Source organism: Bombina bombina, chromosome 10 (assembly GCF_027579735.1).
Source record: "Bombina bombina isolate aBomBom1 chromosome 10, aBomBom1.pri, whole genome shotgun sequence".
Lineage (NCBI taxonomy): Eukaryota > Metazoa > Chordata > Amphibia > Anura > Bombinatoridae > Bombina > Bombina bombina.
Window position 1 is genome coordinate 6,603,096 of NC_069508.1, and position 25,026 is coordinate 6,628,121.

The 25,026-nt window shown below is 41.4% G+C and overlaps 1 long non-coding RNA gene across 1 annotated transcript in view; it reads left to right on the plus strand.

Annotated features, from left to right (window-relative positions):
* The first annotated feature begins 5,989 nt into the window (after positions 1 to 5,989).
* Positions 5,990 to 25,026, plus strand: part of LOC128641167 (uncharacterized) — a 35,290-nt gene continuing 16,253 nt past the window's right edge. The window contains exons 1-2 of the long non-coding RNA XR_008399448.1: positions 5,990 to 6,060; positions 11,083 to 11,276. This is a non-coding gene — a long non-coding RNA (uncharacterized LOC128641167). The remainder of the gene's footprint in view (positions 6,061 to 11,082; positions 11,277 to 25,026) is intronic.

Below are 25,026 nucleotides of genomic sequence, written 5' to 3' on the forward strand. Positions count from 1 at the left end.
CAGTACATAAGTGTGTGTGTATGTAATGGTATGTGTGTGCCTATACAGTACATAAGTGTATGTGTGTGCCTATACAGTACATAAGTGTGTGTGTATGTAATGGTATGTGTGTGCCTATACAGTACATAAGTGTGTGTGTATGTAATGGTATGTGTGTGCCTATACAGTACATAAGTGTGTGTGTATGTAATGGTATGTGTGTGCCTATACAGTACATAAGTGTGTGTGTATGTAATGGTATGTGTGTGCCTATACAGTACATAAGTGTGTGTGTATGTAATGGTATGTGTGTGCCTATACAGTACATAAGTGTGTGTGTATGTAATGGTATGTGTGTGCCTATACAGTACATAAGTGTGTGTATGTAATGGTATGTGTGTGCCTATACAGTACATAAGTGTTGTGTATGTAATGGTATGTGTGTGTGCCTATACAGTACATAAGTGTGTGTGTATGTAATGGTATGTGTGTGCCTATACAGTACATACGTGTGTGTATGTAATGGTATGTATGTGCCTATACAGTACATACGTGTGTGTATGTAATGGTATGTGTGTGCCTATACAGTACATAAGTTGTGTGTATGTAATGGTATGTGTGTGCCTATACAGTACATAAGTGTGTGTGTAATGGTATGTGTGTGTGCCTATACAGTACATAAGTGTGTGTATGTAATGGTATGTGTGTGCCTATACAGTACATAAGTGTGTGTATGTAATGGTATGTGTGTGCCTATACAGTACATAAGTGTGTGTGTATTTAATGGTATGTGTGTGCCTATACAGTACATAAGTGTGTGTGTATGTAATGGTATGTGTGTGCCTATACAGTACATAAGTGTGTGTGTATGTAATGGTATGTGTGTGCCTATACAGTACATAAGTGTGTGTGTGTATGTAATGGTATGTGTGTGCCTATACAGTACATAAGTGTGTGTGTATGTAATGGTATGTGTGTGCCTATACAGTACATAAGTGTGTGTGTATGTAATGGTATGTGTGTGCCTATACAGTACATAAGTGTGTGTGTATGTAATGGTATGTGTGTGCCTATACAGTACATAAGTGTGTGTGTATGTAATGGTATGTGTGTGCCTATACAGTACATAAGTGTGTGTGTATGTAATGGTATGTGTGTGCCTATACAGTACATAAGTGTGTGTGTATGTAATGGTATGTGTGTGCCTATACAGTACATAAGTGTGTGTGTATGTAATGGTATGTGTGTGCCTATACAGTACATAAGTGTGTGTGTATATTATGTATATGTGTGTACTGTATGGGCTATATGTCACTCACACACACTAGTCACACACAGACACTAGTCACACACACTAGTCACACACAGACAGTCACACACACACTAGTCACACTTACACACAGACACTAGTCACACACACTAGTCATACATACACACAGACACTAGTTACACACACACACTAGTCACACACACCAGTCACACACACACACACACACACTAGTCACACACACACATACTAGTCATACATACACACACACTAATCACACACACACTCACACACTAATCGCGCACACACACACTAATCACAAACACACTAATCGCACACACTAGTCACACGCGCACACTAGTCACACGCACACACTAGTCACGCACACACTAGTCACGCACACACTAGTCACACGCACACACTAGTCACGCACACACTAGTCACGCACACACTAGTCACACGCACACACTAGTCACACACACACTAATCACACACACACACTAGACGCACACTAGTCACACGCACACTAGTCACACGCACACTAGTCACACGCACACTAGTCACACACACACACTAATCACGCACACTAGTCACACACACTAATCAGATGCGCACACCAGTCGCACGCACACTAATCACGCACACTAGTCACACACACACACTAATCAGATGAGCACACCAGTCACACGCACACTAGTCACACACACTAATCAGATGCGCACACCAGTCACACGCACACTAATCACGCACACTAGTCACACACACACACACTAATCAGATGCGCACACCAGTCACACGCACACTAATCACGCACACACACACACACACTAATCAGATGCGCACACCAGTCACACACACACTAATCACGCACACACACACACTAATCAGATGCGCACACCAGTCACACGCACACTAATCACGCACACTAGTCACACACACACACTAATCACGCACACTAGTCACACACACTAATCAGATGCGCACACCAGTCGCACGCACACTAATCACGCACACTAGTCACACACACACACTAATCAGATGAGCACACCAGTCACACGCACACTAGTCACACACACTAATCAGATGCGCACACCAGTCACACGCACACTAATCACGCACACTAGTCACACACACACACTAATCAGATGCGCACACCAGTCACACGCACACTAATCACGCACACACACACACACACTAATCAGATGCGCACACCAGTCACACACACACTAATCACGCACACACACACACTAATCAGATGCGCACACCAGTCACACGCACACTAGTCACACACACACACTAATCACGCACACTAGTCACACACACTAATCAGATGCGCACACCAGTCACACGCACACTAATCACGCACACTAGTCACACACACACACTAATCAGATGCGCACACCAGTCACACGCACACTAGGCACACACACTAATCAGATGCGCACACCAGTCACACGCACACTAATCACGCACACTAGTCACACACACACACTAATCAGATGCGCACACTAGTCACACACACTAATCAGATGCGCACACCAGTCACACGCACACTAATCACGCACACTAGTCACACACACACACTAATCAGATGCGCACACCAGTCACACGCACACTAGTCACACACACACACTAATCAGATGCGCACACCAGTCACACGCACACTAATCACGCACACCAGTCACACGCACACTAATCACGCACACCAGTCACACGCACACTAATCACGCACACCAGTCACACGCACACTAATCACGCACACACACACACTAATCAGATGCGCACACCAGTCACACGCACACTAATCACGCACACCAGTCACACGCACACTAATCACGCACACCAGTCACACGCACACTAATCACGCACACACACACACACACTAATCAGATGCGCACACCAGTCACACACACACTAATCACGCACACACACACACTAATCAGATGCGCACACCAGTCACACGCACACTAGTCACACACACTAATCAGATGCGCACACCAGTCACACGCACACTAATCACGCACACTAGTCACACACACTAATCAGATGCGCACACCAGTCACACGCACACTAATCACGCACACTAGTCACACACACACACTAATCAGATGAGCACACCAGTCACACGCACACTAGTCACACACACTAATCAGATGCGCACACCAGTCACACGCACACTAATCACGCACACTAGTCACACACACACACTAATCAGATGCGCACACCAGTCACACGCACACTAGTCACACACACACACTAATCAGATGCGCACACCAGTCACACGCACACTAATCACGCACACACACACACACACTAATCAGATGCGCACACCAGTCACACACACACTAATCACGCACACACACACACACTAATCAGATGCGCACACCAGTCACACACACACTAATCACGCACACACACACACTAATCAGATGCGCACACCAGTCACACGCACACTAGTCACACACACACACTAATCACGCACACTAGTCACACACACTAATCATATGCGCACACCAGTCACACGCACACTAATCACGCACACTAGTCACACACACACACTAATCAGATGCGCACACCAGTCACACGCACACTAGGCACACACACTAATCAGATGCGCACACCAGTCACACGCACACTAGTCACACACACACACTAATCACGCACACTAGTCACACACACTAATCAGATGCGCACACCAGTCACACGCACACTAATCACGCACACTAGTCACACACACACACTAATCAGATGCGCACACCAGTCACACGCACACTAGGTACACACACTAATCAGATGCGCACACCAGTCACACGCACACTAGTCACACACACACACTAATCACGCACACTAGTCACACACACTAATCAGATGCGCACACCAGTCACACGCACACTAATCACGCACACTAGTCACACACACACACTAATCAGATGCGCACACCAGTCACACGCACACTAGTCACACACACACACTAATCACGCACACTAGTCACACACACACACTAATCACGCACACTAGTCACACACACTAATCAGATGCGCACACCAGTCACACGCACACTAATCACGCACACTAGTCACACACACACACTAATCAGATGCGCACACCAGTCACACGCACACTAGGTACACACACTAATCAGATGCGCACACCAGTCACACGCACACTAATCACGCACACTAGTCACACACACACACTAATCAGATGCGCACACCAGTCACACGCACACTAGGCACACACACTAATCAGATGCGCACACAGTCACACGCACACTAATCACGCACACTAGTCACACACACACACTAATCAGATGCGCACACTAGTCACACACACTAATCAGATGCGCACACCAGTCACACGCACACTAATCACGCACACCAGTCACACGCACACTAATCACGCACACTAGTCACACACACACACTAATCAGATGCGCACACCAGTCACACGCACACTAGTCACACACACACACTAATCAGATGCGCACACCAGTCACACGCACACTAATCACGCACACACACACACACACTAATCAGATGCGCACACCAGTCACACACACACTAATCACGCACACACACACACACACTAATCAGATGCGCACACCAGTCACACGCACACTAGTCACACACACTAATCAGATGCGCACACCAGTCACACGCACACTAATCACGCACACTAGTCACACACACACACTAATCAGATGCGCACACCAGTCACACGCACACTAGGCACACACACTAATCAGATGCGCACACCAGTCACACGCACACTAATCACGCACACTAGTCACACACACACACACTAATCAGATGCGCACACTAGTCACACACACTAATCAGATGCGCACACCAGTCACACGCACACTAATCACGCACACCAGTCACACGCACACTAATCACGCACACTAGTCACACACACACACTAATCAGATGCGCACACCAGTCACACGCACACTAGTCACACACACTAATCAGATGCGCACACCAGTCACACGCACACTAGTCACACACACTAATCAGATGCGCACACCAGTCACACGCACACTAATCACGCACACTAGTCACACACACACACTAATCAGATGCGCACACCAGTCACACGCACACTAGGCACACACACTAATCAGATGCGCACACCAGTCACACGCACACTAATCACGCACACTAGTCACACACACACACTAATCAGATGCGCACACCAGTCACACGCACACTAATCACGCACACTAGTCACACACACACACTAATCAGATGCGCACACCAGTCACACGCACACTAGTCACACACACTAATCAGATGCGCACACCAGTCACACGCACACTAATCACGCACACCAGTCACACACACACACTAATCAGATGCGCACACCAGTCACACGCACACTAGGCACACACACTAATCAGATGCGCACACCAGTCACACGTACACTAATCACGCACACCAGTCACACACACACACTAATCAGATGCGCACACCAGTCACACGCACACTAGGCACACACACTAATCAGATGCGCACACCAGTCACACGCACACTAATCACGCACACTAGTCACACACACACACTAATTGTTAAGATTACTGCAGCTTTTAATGTACCTTGTTTTATCATTATATGTTAGAAGTGCTGCAGCTTTAAGCTCAGCTCACCACACCCCCTGGGTGTGTCTGGGTCTCTGTGACATCATCAGAAGCCATGTTAGTTTTACTGATGGAACCTGCTAGTAAATAGCCATGTGGTTGTAGCTGAATAAAAGTTATCTAAAGTTCCTGCTGCAGAGTCTCAGTGATATGTGCAAGAGACATCAGAGACAAGGTAACAGCACACAACTGAATGTTCTAATCCTGACTACACAGAGAACATATACACAAGTACAGTATATATACACAAGCACAGTATATATACACAAGCACAGTATATATACACAAGTACAGTATATATACACAAGCACAGTATATATACACAAGTACAGTATATATACACAAGTACAGTACATATACACAAGTACAGTATATATACACAAGCACAGTATATATACACAAGTACAGTATATATACACAAGTACAGTATATATACACAAGCACAGTATATATACACAAGCACAGTATATATACACAAGCACAGTATATATACACAAGCACAGTATATATACACAAGCACAGTATATATACACAAGCACAGTATATATACACAAGTACAGTATATATACACAAGCACAGTATATATACACAAGTACAGTATATATACACAAGTACAGTATATATACACAAGCACAGTATATATACACAAGTACAGTATATATACACAAGTACAGTATATATACACAAGCACAGTATATATACACAAGTACAGTATATATACACAAGTACAGTATATATACACAAGCACAGTATATATACACAAGTACAGTATATATACACAAGTACAGTATATATACACAAGTACAGTATATATACACAAGTACAGTATATATACACAAGCACAGTATATATACACCAAGTACAGTATATATACACAAGTACAGTATATATACACAAGTACAGTATATATACACAAGCACAGTATATATACACAAGTACAGTATATATACACAAGCACAGTATATATACACAAGCACAGTATATATACACAAGTACAGTATATATACACAAGCACAGTATATATACACAAGTACAGTATATATACACAAGTACAGTATATATACACAAGTACAGTATATATACACAAGCACAGTATATATACACAAGCACAGTATATATACACAAGCACAGTATATATACACAAGTAGAGTATATATACACAAGTACAGTATATATACACAAGTACAGTATATATACACAAGCACAGTATATATACACAAGTACAGTATATATACACAAGCACAGTATATATACACAAGTACAGTATATATACACAAGCACAGTATATATATATATATACAGAAGCACAGTATATATACACAAGCACAGTATATATACACAAGTACAGTATATATACACAAGCACAGTATATATACACAAGTACAGTATATATACACAAGTACAGTATATATACACAAGCACAGTATATATACACAAGCACAGTATATATACACAAGCACAGTATATATACACAAGAACAGTATATATACACAAGTACAGTATATATACACAAGCACAGTATATATACACAAGTACAGTATATATACACAAGTACAGTATATATACACAAGCACAGTATATATACACAAGCACAGTATATATACACAAGCTACAGTATATATCCACAAGCTACAGTATATATACACAAGAACAGTATATATACACAAGCACAGTATATATACACAAGCTACAGTATATATACACAAGCACAGTATATATATACACTAAGAACAGTATATATACACAAGCAACAGTATATATACACAAGTACAGTATATCTACACAAGCACAGTATATATACACAAGTACAGTATATATACACAAGTACAGTATATATACACAAAGCACAGTATATATACACAAGCACAGTATATATACACAAGTACAGTATATATTACACAAAGCACAGTATTCTATATCACAAGTACAGTATATATACACAAGTACAGTATATATACACAAGCACAGTATATATACACAAGTACAGTATATATACACAAGTACAGTATATATACACAAGCACAGTATATATACACAAGTACAGTATATATACACAAGCACAGTATATATACACAAGCACAGTATATATACACAAGTACAGTATATATACACAAGTACAGTATATATACACAAGCACAGTAATATATATACACAAGCACAGTATATATACACAAGCACAGTATATATATACACAAGTACAGTATATATACACAAGTACAGTATATATACACAAGCACAGTATATATACACAAGTACAGTATATATACACAAGTACAGTATATATACACAAGTACAGTATATATACACAAGCACAGTATATATACACAAGCACAGTATATATACACAAGAACAGTATATATACACAAGTACAGTATATATACACAAGTACAGTATATATACACAAGTACAGTATATATACACAAGTACAGTATATATACACAAGTACAGTATATATACACAAGCACAGTATATATACACAAGTACAGTATATATACACAAGTACAGTATATATACACAAGCACAGTATATATACACAAGTACAGTATATATACACAAGTACAGTATATATACACAAGCACAGTATATATACACAAGTACAGTATATATACACAAGCACAGTATATATACACAAGTACAGTATATATACACAAGCACAGTATATATACACAAGTACAGTATATATACACAAGCACAGTATATATACACAAGTACAGTATATATACACAAGCACAGTATATATATACACAAGTACAGTATATATACACAAGTACAGTATATATACACAAGTACAGTATATATACACAAGCACAGTATATATACACAAGTACAGTATATATACACAAGTACAGTATATATACACAAGTACAGTATATATACACAAGCACAGTATATATACACAAGTACAGTATATATACACAAGCACAGTATATATACACAAGTACAGTATATATACACAAGCACAGTATATATACACAAGCACAGTATATATACACAAGTACAGTATATATACACAAGCACATTATATATACACAAGCACAGTATATATATATACACAAGTACAGTATATATACACAAGCACAGTATATATACACAAGTACAGTATATATACACAAGCACAGTATATATACACAAGTACAGTATATATACACAAGCACAGTATATATACACAAGTACAGTATATATACACAAGCACAGTATATATATATACACAAGCACAGTATATATACACAAGCACAGTATATATATATACACAAGTACAGTATATATACACAAGTACAGTATATATACACAAGCACAGTATATATACACAAGTACAGTATATATACACAAGTACAGTATATATACACAAGCACAGTATATATACACAAGTACAGTATATATACACAAGTACAGTATATATACACAAGCACAGTATATATACACAAGTACAGTATATATACACAAGTACAGTATATATACACAAGCACAGTATATATATATACACAAGCACAGTATATATACACAAGCACAGTATATATATATACACAAGTACAGTATATATACACAAGTACAGTATATATACACAAGCACAGTATATATACACAAGTACAGTATATATACACAAGTACAGTATATATACACAAGTACAGTATATATACACAAGCACAGTATATATACACAAGCACAGTATATATACACAAGTACAGTATATATACACAAGTACAGTATATATACACAAGCACAGTATATATACACAAGTACAGTATATATACACAAGTACAGTATATATACACAAGTACAGTATATATACACAAGCACAGTATATATACACAAGTACAGTATATATACACAAGCACAGTATATATACACAAGTACAGTATATATACACAAGCACAGTATATATACACAAGTACAGTATATATACACAAGCACAGTATATATACACAAGCACAGTATATATACACAAGTACAGTATATATACACAAGTACAGTATATATACACAAGCACAGTATATATACACAAGCACAGTATATATACACAAGCACAGTATATATACACAAGTACAGTATATATACACAAGCACAGTATATATACACAAGCACAGTATATATACACAAGCACAGTATATATACACAAGCACAGTATATATACACAAGCACAGTATATATACACAAGCACAGTATATATACACAAGCACAGTATATATACACAAGTACAGTATATATACACAAGCACAGTATATATACACAAGTACAGTATATATACACAAGTACAGTATATATACACAAGCACAGTATATATACACAAGTACAGTATATATACACAAGCACAGTATATATACACAAGCACAGTATATATATACACAAGCACAGTATATATACACAAGCACAGTATATATATACACAAGCACAGTATATATACACAAGCACAGTATATATACACAAGCACAGTATATATACACAAGTACAGTATATATACACAAGCACAGTATATATATACACAAGCACAGTATATATACACAAGCACAGTATATATACACAAGTACAGTATATATACACAAGCACAGTATATATACACAAGTACAGTATATATACACAAGCACAGTATATATACACAAGTACAGTATATATACACAAGCACAGTATATATACACAAGCACAGTATATATACACAAGTACAGTATATATACACAAGTACAGTATATATACACAAGTACAGTATATACATACACAAGCACAGTATATATACACAAGTACAGTATATATACACAAGCACAGTATATATACACAAGTACAGTATATATACACAAGCACAGTATATATACACAAGTACAGTATATATACACAAGCACAGTATATATACACAAGCACAGTATATATACACAAGTACAGTATATATACACAAGCACAGTATATATACACAAGTACAGTATATATACACAAGTACAGTATATATACACAAGCACAGTATATATACACAAGCACAGTATATATATATATACACAAGTACAGTATATATACACAAGCACAGTATATATACACAAGTACAGTATATATACACAAGCACAGTATATACACAAGCACAGTATATATACACAAGTACAGTATATATACACAAGTACAGTATATATACACAAGCACAGTATATATATATGTTAAGATTACTGCAGCTTTTACTGTATCTTTGCACTAACCTTGTTTTATCATTATATGTTAGAAGTGCTGCAGCTTTAAGCTCAGCTCACCACACCCTCTGGGTGTGTCTGGGTCTCTGTGACATCATCAGAAGCCATGTTAGTTTTACTGATGGAACCTGCTAGTAAATAGCCATGTGGTTGTAGCTGAATAAAAGTTATCTAAAGTTCCTGCTGCAGAGTCTCAGTGATATGTGCAAGAGACATCAGACACAAGGTAACAGCACACAACTGAATGTTCTAACCCTGACTACACACAGAACATAACACTAATCACATGCACACACTAGTCACACACTAATCACACGTGCACATCCACTAATCACACGCACACTAGTCACACGCACACTAGTCACACGCACACTAGTCACATGCACACTAGTCACACGCACACTAGTCACACGCACACTAGTCACACGCACACTAGTCACACGCACACTAGTCACACGCACACTAGTCACACGCACACTAGTCACACGCACACTAGTCACACGCACACTAATCACACTAACACACACACTAATCACACTAACACACACACTAATCACACTAACACACACACTAATCACATGCACACACTAATCACACGCACACTAGTCACACACACACACTAATCACACTCACACACTAGTCACACACTAATCACACACACACACTAATCACACACACACACTAGTCACACACTAATCACACACACACACTAATCACACACACTAATCACATGCACACACTAGTCACACACTAATCACACACACACACTAATCACACGCACATACTAATCACACACACACACTAATCACACACACACTAATCACATGCACACACTAGTCACACACACACACTAATCACACACACACTAATCACATGCACACACTAGTCACACACTAATCACACACACACACTAATCACACACACTAATCACATGCACACACTAGTCACACACTAATCACACACACACACTAATCACACGCACATACTAATCACACACACACACTAATCACATGCACACACTAGTCACACACACACACTAATCACACACACACACACTAATCACACTCACACACTAATCACACACACACACTAATCACATGCACACACTAGTCACACACTAATCACATGTGCACACCAGTCACACACAGACTAGTCACACACACTAATCACGCACACACTAATCACACGTGCACATCCACTAATCACACGCACACTAGTCACATGCACACTAGTCACACACACTAATCACACACACACTAATCACACTAACACACACACTAATCACACTCACACACACACTAATCACACACACACTAATCACACTAACACACACACTAATCACACTCACACACACACTAATCACATGCACACACTAATCACACGCACACTAGTCACACACACACACACTAATCACACACACGCACACACTAATCACACACACACACACACACACTAATCACATGCACACACTAATCACACACACACACACACTAATCACACACACACACACACACACTGATCACACACACACACACTAATCACATGCACACACTAATCACACACACACACTAATCACATGCACACACTAATCACATGCACACACTAATCACACGCACACTAGTCACACACACACACACAAATCACACACACACACACTAATCACACATACACACACACACACACTGATCACACACACACACACTAATCACACACACACACACTAATCACACACACACACACTAATCACACACACACACACACACACACTAATCACATGCACACACTAATCACACACACACACACACACACTAATCACACACACACACACACTAATCACATGCACACACTAGTCACACACTAATCACACACACACACTAATCACACACACACTAATCACATGCACACACTAGTCACACACTAATCACACACACACACTAATCACACACACACTAATCACATGCACACACTAGTCACACACTAATCACACACAGACTAATCACACACACACATTAATCACATGCACACACTAGTCCCACACTAATCACACGCACATACTAATCACACACACTAATCACACGCACATACTAATCACACACACACACTAATCACACACACACACTAATCACATGCACACACTAGTCACACACTAATCACACGCACATACTAATCACACACACACACTAATCACACACACACTAATCACATGCACACTCTAGTCACACACTAATCACACGCACATACTAATCACACACACACACTAATCACACACACACACTAATCACATGCACACACTAGTCACACACTAATCACACGCACATACTAATCACACACACGCACTAATCACACGCACATACTAATCACACACACACACACTAATCACACGCACATACTAATCACACACACACACTAATCACATGCACACTCTAGTCACACACTAATCACACGCACATACTAATCACACACACACACTAATCACACACACACTAATCACACGCACATACTAATCACACACACACACTAATCACACGCACATACTAATCACACACACACACTAATCACACGCACATACTAATCACACACACACACTAATCACACGCACATACTAATCACACACACACACTAATCACACACACACTAATCACACGCACATACTAATCACACACACACACTAATCACACGCACATACTAATCACACACACACACACACTAATCACACGCACATACTAATCACACACACACACTAATCACACGCGCACACTTGTCACACACTAATCACACGCGCACACTAATCACACACAGACTAATCACATGCACACACTAGTCACACACTAATCACACACAGACTAATCACACACACACACTAATCACACACACACACTAATCACATGCACACACTAGTCACAGGCGCACACTAATCACACACAGACTAATCACACGCGCACACTAATCACACACTAATCACATGCACACACTAATCACACGCGCACACTAATCACACACAGACTAATCACACGCGTGCACGCTAATCACACACAGACTAATCACACGCGTGCACACTAATCACACACAGACTAATCACACACGTGCACACTAATCACACACAGACTAATCACACGCGTGCACACTAATCACACACAGACTAATCACACACGTGCACACTAATCACACACAGACTAATCACACGCGTGCACACTAATCACACACAGACTAATCACACGCGTGCACACTAATCACACACAGACTAATCACACGCGTGCACACTAATCACACACAGACTAATCACACGCGCACACTAATCACACACAGACTAATCACACGCGTGCACACTAATCACACACAGACTAATCACACGCGTGCACACTAATCACACACAGACTAATCACACGCGTGCACACTAATCACACGCGTGCACACTAATCACACACAGACTAATCACACGCGTGCACACTAATCACACACAGACTAATCACACGCGCACACTAATCACACACAGACTAATCACACGCGTGCACACTAATCACACACAGACTAATCACACGCGTGCACACTAATCACACACAGACTAATCACACGCGCACACTAATCACACACAGACTAATCACACGCGTGCACACTAATCACACACAGACTAATCACACGCGTGCACACTAATCACACACAGACTAATCACACGCGCACACTAATCACACACAGACTAATCACACGCGTACACACTAATCACACACAGACTAATCACACGCGCACACTAATCACACACAGACTAATCACACGCGTACACACTAATCACACACAGACTAATCACACGCGCACACTAATCACACACAGACTAATCACACGCGTACACACTAATCACACACAGACTAATCACACGCGTACACACTAATCACACACAGACTAATCACACGCGCACACTAATCACACACAGACTAATCACACGCGTACACACTAATCACACACAGACTAATCACACGCGTACACTAATCACACACAGACTAATCACACGCGCACACTAATCACACACAGACTAATCACATGCGTACACACTAATCACACACAGACTAATCACACGCGCACACTAATCACACACAGACTAATCACACGCGCACACTAATCACACACAGACTAATCACACGCGTACACTAATCACACACAGACTAATCACACGCGTACACTAATCACACACAGACTAATCACACGCGTACACTAATCACACACAGACTAATCACATGCACACACTAGTCACACACTAATCACACACAGACTAATCACACACACACACACACTAATCACATGCACACACTAGTCACACACTAATCACACACAGACTAATCACATGCACACACTAGTCACACACTAATCACACGCACATACTAATCACACGCACATACTAATCACACACTAATCACACACAGACTAATCACACACACACACACACTAATCACACGCACACACTAATCACACACAGACTAATCACACACACACACACTAATCACATGCACACACTAGTCACACACTAATCACACACACACTAATCACACACACACACTAATCACACGCACATACTAATCACACACACACACTAATCACACACACACTAATCACATGCACACACTAGTCACACACTAATCACACACAGACTAATCACACACACACACACTAATCACATGCACACACTAGTCACACACTAATCACACACAGACTAATCACACACACACACACTAATCACATGCACACACTAGTCACACACTAATCACACACACAGACTAATCACACACACACACACACTAATCACACACACAGACTAATCACACACACAGACTAATCACACACACACTAGTCACATGCACACACTAGTCACACACTAATCACACACACACACTAATCACATGCACACACTAGTCACACACTAATCACACGCACACACTAGTCACACACTAATCACACGCACACACTAATCACACGCACACACTAGTCACACACTAATCACACACACACACTAATCACATGCACACACTAGTCACACGCACACACTAGTCACACACTAATCACACACACACACTAATCACATGCACACACTAGTCACACACTAATCACACGCACACACTAATCACACGCACACACTAGTCACACACTAATCACACGCACACACTAATCACACGCACACACTAGTCACACACTAATCACACACACACACTAATCACATGCACACACTAGTCACACACTAATCACACGCGTACACACTAGTCACACACAGACTAATCACACACAGACTAATCACACGCGCACACTAATCACACACAGACTAATCACACGCGCACACTAATCACACACAGACTAATCACACGCGCACACTAATCACACACAGACTAATCACACGCGCACACTAATCACACACAGACTAATCACACACGCACAGAACCCAGCACACAGCAGCTCCATAAAGTATTCTCTGGTTTGGAAACTTGTGCAGCAGATAGCGTCTCCCCAGTGATAAAGACCCTCCACTTGCATCCCCTGTATAAATGTATTTGTCTGACTTTTAGTAGCATGTGGGGCAGGCGCACTATCCGCTCCCATAAGCACATTACCGCTGCTCTGTGTAACGCACGGGCAAGCTGCCTCTTGTGTTACTGAATGGATTCTGAGCTCTTTCATGTTGATGAATAAACTCTGCTAAATATGTCAGAGGTTAGCAGAATACAGTACAGAGTGGATTAAAGGGACAGTCTACTACTGATTTTTCTTTGTTTACAAAAGATAGATAATCCCTTTATTACCCCTTCCACAGTTGCATTCATTACTTTTGGGAAATAAGAATCTGGCCACCAGGAGGAGGCAAAGACAACCCAGCCAAAGGCTTAAATACTCCTCCCACTCCCCTCATCCCCCAGTCATTCTTTGCCTTTTGACCCAGGAGGATGGCAGAGAAGTGTCCAAATTTTAAATGTTTGTTTTTGTCTCTTATGGAGGGTAGTACTCTTCGGCATGGGACAGGACAGTTTTAAGTAGTCCTGTCAGTCTCTCAGTGAGGGCTTGGATGAAAGTTAGAGTCCGGAGATGCAGGGAGTTTCTTTCTGCGACACCATCCCAACTCATATTAACAGCTCCTCAAGCAATCAGCGTTGTCTAACTTCGCTTCGCTGCCTGCTTTCTTCTCTCAAGTCCATGGCGGAGATGATGCTACTATCCGTCACACTTGATGGGCTGTGCTCCTGTTCCACGGTGTAGATTCCGGTAAGATCGTTTAATTTTATTTTATAGCAATGTACTGTAATGTGAATGTTTCCCGAGAGGCTACCACATTGCGGGTCTAACTTATACATAAGGGTCTCAGTGAGTCTCTTTTAGTATCTTGGAATCGAGAGTTAATATCTCCTGAGGGGTGGTTATTGAACGGGGGGGGGGTTATAATCATGTTTGTTATGTGATTCAACCTGCTTATGTGGGATGTTAACTGGGCTCGTGGTTGGAACATTGAGGCCTTTGGAAGTGACGCTGCCTTTTGGTTGGGCGCACTTGTTTTGGACTGTACGGTTCACCTTGTGTTTGGGGCATGGCTACATTCCGTTTTTCCATTTCCGCATTCCCGACTGCGTGGTGAAGGAAATGTTCTAGTCCGCAGGGATCTGGTCATGGGAGGTGGTGAGTGCCCCAGCCATTGGGGGTGTCAGGTGCCGTTTTAGTTTTTACTACTTTAGTCCATATTTGAATATCCTCTATCCAGTTATGGAGGATTCTAATGCTGAGACTGTGTTATTTTCAGATTCAGTTACAGAGGATTCTGATACTATTTTGATTTCACATTTAGATTCTGTGTCCGGTGATAAATCCAGTGTGGCCTTGTTGACACCTGTCAACCAGTTTTGTTCTGTATGCCATTTCAGAGCGCTTGGTTCGTCCGGCTCGGGGAATCAAGGGACTGCTGAGCCATCTGCCTCTGGGGGTCCTGTCCTCTGAGAGGCGAGTTCCCTACCAAATCATTCTTCTGCACATGTGGGTAACCCAGTTTATGGTTCTTCCATGTGGGGTGGCGTGTTTCCCCCAGAGGTTGCAGCACGTTTTCGCTTCCACATAATGTTGGCGATTGTTTGTTTGCAGAGTCCAGACGTTTATTTGAGAATGTGCTCATGCCCTTTTGTTCCGGGCCTTCCACCTTCGGGAGGGCCTCTACAGTTCCCCACGGGTGTAACTGTCCCTGAGTGTTGTGCCTTCCGTTACAGATTTGTGCTCCTTTGCGTATTGCTCAGACATGTTTTTCAGTTATTGAATGACCCTATCGTTACCAGATACGGGGACTTTCAGTCTGATAATTCAAATGGTGCACCTCATTATACATGTGGGGATGAAGTAATCTCCTGATTGTTATTTGTTTGAGATCTTTCCCAGTTTTGTGAGATAGGGCTCCGTTTGACTGGTCCTCGGGTAGGCCTGTGTCTTTTTGGGCGTTAACCTCTGGGTTGCCTTATATTTTATTTATATCCGATGGGATGTCTTTTATTTGTTTTTGTTTCCTTCGGGAACCTTCTGGGATTCATACTCTTTATTACTTCTTCGGAAGTTGTTTGGACGTTAGTCCTCTGTTAAAAATGTCTGTTTTTTCCCCTACGAGGGAGAACTTACACAGCGTGCCGGTTGGGACCCTAGGTGTAGGCTGGTCCTGTCGGGTTTGTTCGGTCTTGTGGCTGCTCAGACACGTGGCACTGTTCTGCTCGGCTGGTTCGGTAGAAGCGCTGAGTGCTCAGGTTATCATTGTTTCTTCATGTTCAACTAAGCATTCGAGAGGACCTGTGGGTCCGTGAGGTGGGAAGGATTGTTTCAGTCCTTATAGCCTTCAGTCATAGAGGACTGGGCAGGGGAGTTTTTCCGCTGCATCACATCTGATTTAATCAGAACTTAGACTTCTTCCCCAATGTGGTGGAGGGTGGGAGGGTTTAATGCCCCTTACCGCTATTGAGCGGTTTGGCCTTCATTTTTAGGCCTCTGGATTTGTCCTTTTGGGCTTGATCTAACAGCTTGTACAGATAGCTGTCTAGCATGCGGAGGGTTTGCGGTTTGAAACCTGTTGCAGCTCTTGAAACCTTGCAAGTGTACGCGTAAGCTGTTTTTAGTGTATCTAAATGCAGCTCTTGCTCTTGACTGAGTTACAAGAGGCCTTTGGGTCTTCTTCCATTGTCTCCAGGTGAGTGGATCTCCTTTCAGGGATCTGTGTTTCCGGGTGATGGTTAGCTCTGGGTTTTCTGGAACTGGGTAGGCTTAGTGCCTTCTCTTCCTTGTGTCCTCTGCTTGTGCAGAGGTGTTAGGGAGACTAGTCCTGTTAGTAGGATTTTTTTGACCTCGAGGTATACCTTGGGCGTCCTGAGAAGTATCGTCTCATGACTTCTAGCCTTGCTCTTTGGAGCGTTGGACTCTCTCTCACTCTCTTTCTCTCACTCTCTTTCTCTCACTCTTTCTCTCTCTTTCTTTCTTTCGCTCTTTATTTCTATCTCTCTTTCTCTCTCACTCTTTCTTTCTCTTTATTTATCTCTCTCTTTCTCCCTCTCTTTCTCTCTCTTTTTCTTTTTTCTTTCTTTCTCTCTTTCTCTTTTTTTCTCTCTATCTCTTTCTTTCTCTCTCTTTCTCTGTCTCTCTTTTTCTCGCTCTTTCTTTCTTTCTCTCTCTCTTTCTTTCTCTCTCTCTCTCTCTCTCTCTCTCTCTCTTTTTCTCTCTCTCTTTCTTTCTCTCTATCTCTTTTTCTCTCTCTTTCTCTGTCTCTCTTTTTCTCGCTCTTTCTCTCTCTTTCTCTCTTTCACTCTCTTTCTCTCACTCTTTCTCTCTCTTTCTCTCTCTTTCTCTCTCTTTCTCTCTTTCTCTCTCTTTCTCTCTTTCTCTCTCTTTCTCTCTCTCTCTCGCTCTCTCTTTCTCTCTCTATCTTTCTTTCTCTCTCTCTCTCTCTCTCTTTCTCTCACTATCTTTCTCTCTCTCTCTTTCTCTCACTATCTTTCTCTCTCTCTCTCTCTCTCTCTCTCTCTCTCTCTCTCTTTCTCTCACTATCTCTCTCTCTCTCTCTCACTATCTTTCTTTCTCTCTCTCTCTCTCTCTCTCTCTTTCTCTTTCTTTCTCTCTTTCTCTATTTCTTTCTTTCTCTCTATCTCTTTTTCTCTCTTTTTCTCTGTCTCTCTTTTTCTCTCTTTTTCTCGCTCTTTCTCTCTCTTTCTCTTTAGGGTTCTTAGAATTTTGTCTTTTCTCCAAGAGGGTTTGGAGAAAGGGTTTATCGTCAAGTTCCCTAAAGGGGCAAATCTCTGTCTTTATCTATTTTGTTACACAAACGTCTGACAGATGTCCCAGATGTACAATCATCTTGTCAGGCCTTGGTCAGGATCAGGCCTGTGTTCGAACCAGTTACTCCTCCATGGAGTCTGAGTTTAGTTCTCAGAATTCTTCAAGGGGCTCCGTTTGAGCCTATGCATTCCTTAGATATTAAGTTATCTTGGAAAGTTTTATTTCTTGTTGCTATTTCTTCTGCTCGGAGAGTGTCAGAGATCTCGGCATTACAGTATGAGTCTCCTCATACTTTTTTTACGTACTAAATTAGGATTTCTTCCTCAGGTTGTTTCTGATCGGAACATTAATCAGAAGATTGTTGTTCTTTTCTTGTGTCCTAATCCTTCTGCTCAGAATGAAAGACTTTTTCACAATTTGGACGTGGTCCGTGCTTAAAGTTTGACCTGCAGGCGACTAAGTACTGTCGTCAGTATTATTATTTGTTTGTGGTTTCTCTGGAAACGCAAGGGACAGAAAGCTACGGCTACTTCTCTTTCTTTTTGGCTGAAGAGTATCATAAGTTTTGCATATGAGACTGCTGGACAGCAGCCTCCCAGGAGAGTTACGGCTCATTTCATGAGGGCTGTTGCTTCCTCATGGGCGTTCAAGAATGAAGCTTCTGTGGAACAGATTTGCAAGGCTGCAACTTGGTCCTCTCTTCACATTTTTTCAAAGTTCTACAAATTTGACACTTTTGCCTCAGCTGAGGCCGCTTTTTGGAGAAAGGTTCTTCAAGCAGTGGTGCCTTCCGTTTGGGTTCCCTGTCTTGTCCCTCCCGTATCATCTGTGTACTCTAGCTTGGGTATTGAATCCCATTAGTAATTAAGAAGATCCGTGGACTCATCGTGTCTTACAAAAGAAAAGAAAATGTATGCTTTCCTGATAAATGTATTTATTTTTTCACACAATGAGTCCACGGTCCGCCCTGTTCTTTTAGACAGGTTGTGGGTTATTGTAAACTTCAGACACCTTTGCACCTTGGCTTTTCCTTTCTCTTCCTAACTTCGGTCGAATGACTGGAGTGGGAGGGAAGGGAGGAGCTATTTAACAGCTCTGCTGTGGTGCTCTTTGCCTCTACCTGCTGACCAGGAGGTGAATAAGATTTAAGTGAAGGAGGGGCCCTTGAATTAGAAAGTCCTTCCTCAACGGAAGTCTCTAAGGTGGCAGAGATGACATGTCCTATTAGTAATTAAGATGATCCGTGGACTCATCGTGTCAAAAAAGAAATAAATTTATCAGGTAAGCATAAATTTTCTTTTTTTCTCGTTGAGGATACGAGAGGCACATCTTACTCTGAGTTTTTTAAGGTCTTATTCGGAGCAGAAAGGCTCTATGTACTGTTTATTGACTTTTAGGCTGTAGTCAGTGTTTAAGATGGTGCGGCAGGATGAAGTGCGATGTTTGCTTCATCTCCATGCCGTTTTCGTGTCCCCGCCTCCTTCTTTTCAAGTACGGAGAAGCGCCATCTTGGATTGTTAATGCAGTTACGATAACCCCGCCTCGTTCTCCGACTGAGTACAGAGTGGCGTTACTATCCTGTACGGCTCTGAGGACTTAGAAAGAGAGTTCTGTGACACAGAGACTAGCAAATATTGTAGTTCCCTTTTTTTATCAGAGCTTGGGGAATATTCATGCTTTTATGCCAACCCGTGTATATAAACATCCCAATGTCGAAATACTTATACCTGCAGTGAGATTGGGCAGAATTTATGTTTTTTTTCATAAGTTTCAATTCATAGACCTTGGTTTAGGTTAGATTTCCTTCACTAAAGGAAATATTTCCATAAGTCCAATGATTAATTTTCCTTTTGTTAAAGAATGGAACAGAGATCTGTTCCTATATATATATATATAAGTTATTTTTAGCCTCATGTCTCCCTGGATGATGCCGTTTGGGGCTTCGCCACAGTTTTCTCCTCAAATGTCCCAAGCCTTTTTATGGCGTCTCATGCAGTGCCCTGCGGTTCCTCTCAATCTCCTGGAGGAGTTATTTGCTTGCAGATTGGTCTGCCCAGGTGTCTTCTGGTATCTGTGGCATTATCTGCTTTTTCCTATCTTAAAGGGAAATTGCAAGAGGACAGTTGATGAATCAGAAGGTTTCTGATCTGCTTGCTACTCTTATTGCCCTCCTTATAGTTTGATAAGGGGGATAGTCGGTAGTATCCGAGGGTTAAATCTCAGATTCGGACAGTTTAATTCCTTTTTTTCGTTTTCTGGACCACAATTCGTTTTCCGGGAATCGCAGTGGCGTCCCTTCTGGATGTCCTATTGATTAAGACTACATCTTTCTACAAGAAAGATCTCATTCAGAGTTCTTGTTGTCTTCATTCCACAAATGGAAGTGGAGCTGGAATAGAGCTACCTTGTTCCAATTGCAAGGGTAGTTTACTATTTATTTCTTTTCAATGAAAATCTACCTGACAGACGTCAGAAAAGCAGAATCCTTTATTTTGCTTCTCTCTTCAGTCTATTGCTCAGACTGCGGAATGGAGATTATCCGGATTGTCTCAGAGAGGTTCAGTCGTCAAGAGTCTTTCCCTGTGGGGTTTTATCAGGATCTTTGGTCTCAGAAATCGGAGACCTTCCTGGATGTTTGTGACCACGGGCTCCAGCCTCCTGGGCTGGGGAGGACTGGGAGAAGTCCTTTTTTCTTCTTCATCATTTGGAGTTGAGAGCATTTTCTCCAACATAGGTGTGTCCGGTCCACGGCGTCATCCTTACTTGTGGGATATTCTCTTCCCCAACAGGAAATGGCAAAGAGCCCAGCAAAGCTGGTCACATGATCCCTCCTAGGCTCCGCCTACCCCAGTCATTCTCTTTGCCGTTGTACAGGCAACATCTCCACGGAGATGGCTTAGAGTTTTTTAGTGTTTAACTGTAGTTTTTATTATTCAATCAAGAGTTTGTTATTTTAAAATAGTGCTGGTATGTACTATTTACTCAGAAACAGAAAAGAGATGAAGATTTCTGTTTGTATGAGGAAAATGATTTTAGCAACCGTTACTAAAATCCATGGCTGTTCCACACAGGACTGTTGAGAGGAATTAACTTCAGTTGGGGGAACAGTGAGCAGTCTCTTGCTGCTTGAGGTATGACACATTCTAACAAGACGATGTAATGCTGGAAGCTGTCATTTTCCCTATGGGATCCGGTAAGCCATGTTTATTAAGATTGTAAATAAGGGCTTCACAAGGGCTTATTAAGACTGTAGACTTTTTCTGGGCTAAATCGATTCATTATTAACACATATTTAGCCTTGAGGAATCATTTAATCTGGGTATTTTGATAAGATTATATCGGCAGGCACTTTTTTAGACACCTTTCTCTTTAGGGGCTTTCCCAAATCATAGGCAGAGCCTCATTTTCGCGCCGGTGTTGCGCACTTGTTTTTGAGAGGCATGACATGCAGTCGCATGTGTGAGGAGCTCTGATACATAGAAAAGACTTTCTGAAGGCGTCATTTGGTATCGTATTCCCCTTTGGGCTTGGTTGGGTCTCAGCAAAGCAGATACCAGGGACTTTAAAGGGGTTAAAGTTAAAAACGGCTCCGGTTCCGTTATTTTAAGGGTTAAAGCTTCCAAATTTGGTGTGCAATACTTTTAAGGCTTTAAGACACTGTGGTGAAATTTTGGTGAATTTTGAACAATTCCTTCATATTTTTTCGCAATTGCAGTATTAAAGTGTGTTCAGTTTAAAATTTAAAGTGACAGTAACGGTTTTATTTTAAAACGTTTTTTGTACTTTGTTATCAAGTTTATGCCTGTTTAACATGTCTGAACTACCAGATAGACTGTGTTCTGAATGTGGGGAAGCCAGAGTTCCTTCTCATTTAAATAAATGTGATTTATGTGACAATGACAATGATGCCCAAGATGATTCCTCAAGTGAGGGGAGTAAGCATGGTACTGCATCATTCCCTCCTTCGTCTACACGAGTCTTGCCCACTCAGGAGGCCCCTAGTACATCTAGCGCGCCAATACTCCTTACTATGCAACAATTAACGGCTGTAATGGATAATTCTGTCAAAAACATTTTAGCCAAAATGCACACTTATCAGCGTAAGCGCGACTGCTCTGTTTTAGATACTGAAGAGCATGACGACGCTGATAATAATGGTTCTGAAGGGCCCCTAAACCAGTCTGATGGGGCCAGGGAGGTTTTGTCTGAGGGAGAAATTACTGATTCAGGGAACATTTCTCAACAAGCTGAACCTGATGTGATTACGTTTAAATTTAAGTTGGAACATCTCCGCATCCTGCTTAAGGAGGTATTATCCACTCTGGATGATTGTGACAAGTTGGTCATCCCAGAGAAACTATGTAAAATGGACAAGTTCCTAGAGGTCCCGGGGCTCCCAGAAGCTTTTCCTATACCCAAGCGGGTGGCGGACATTGTAAATAAAGAATGGGAAAGGCCCGGTATTCCTTTCGTCCCTCCCCCCATATTTAAAAAATTGTTTCCTATGGTCGACCCCAGAAAGGACTTATGGCAGACAGTCCCCAAGGTCGAGGGAGCGGTTTCCACTTTAAACAAACGCACCACTATACCCATAGAAGATAGTTGTGCTTTCAAAGATCCTATGGATAAAAAATTAGAAGGTTTACTTAAAAAGATGTTTGTTCAGCAGGGTTACCTTCTACAACCAATTTCATGCATTGTCCCTGTCGCTACAGCCG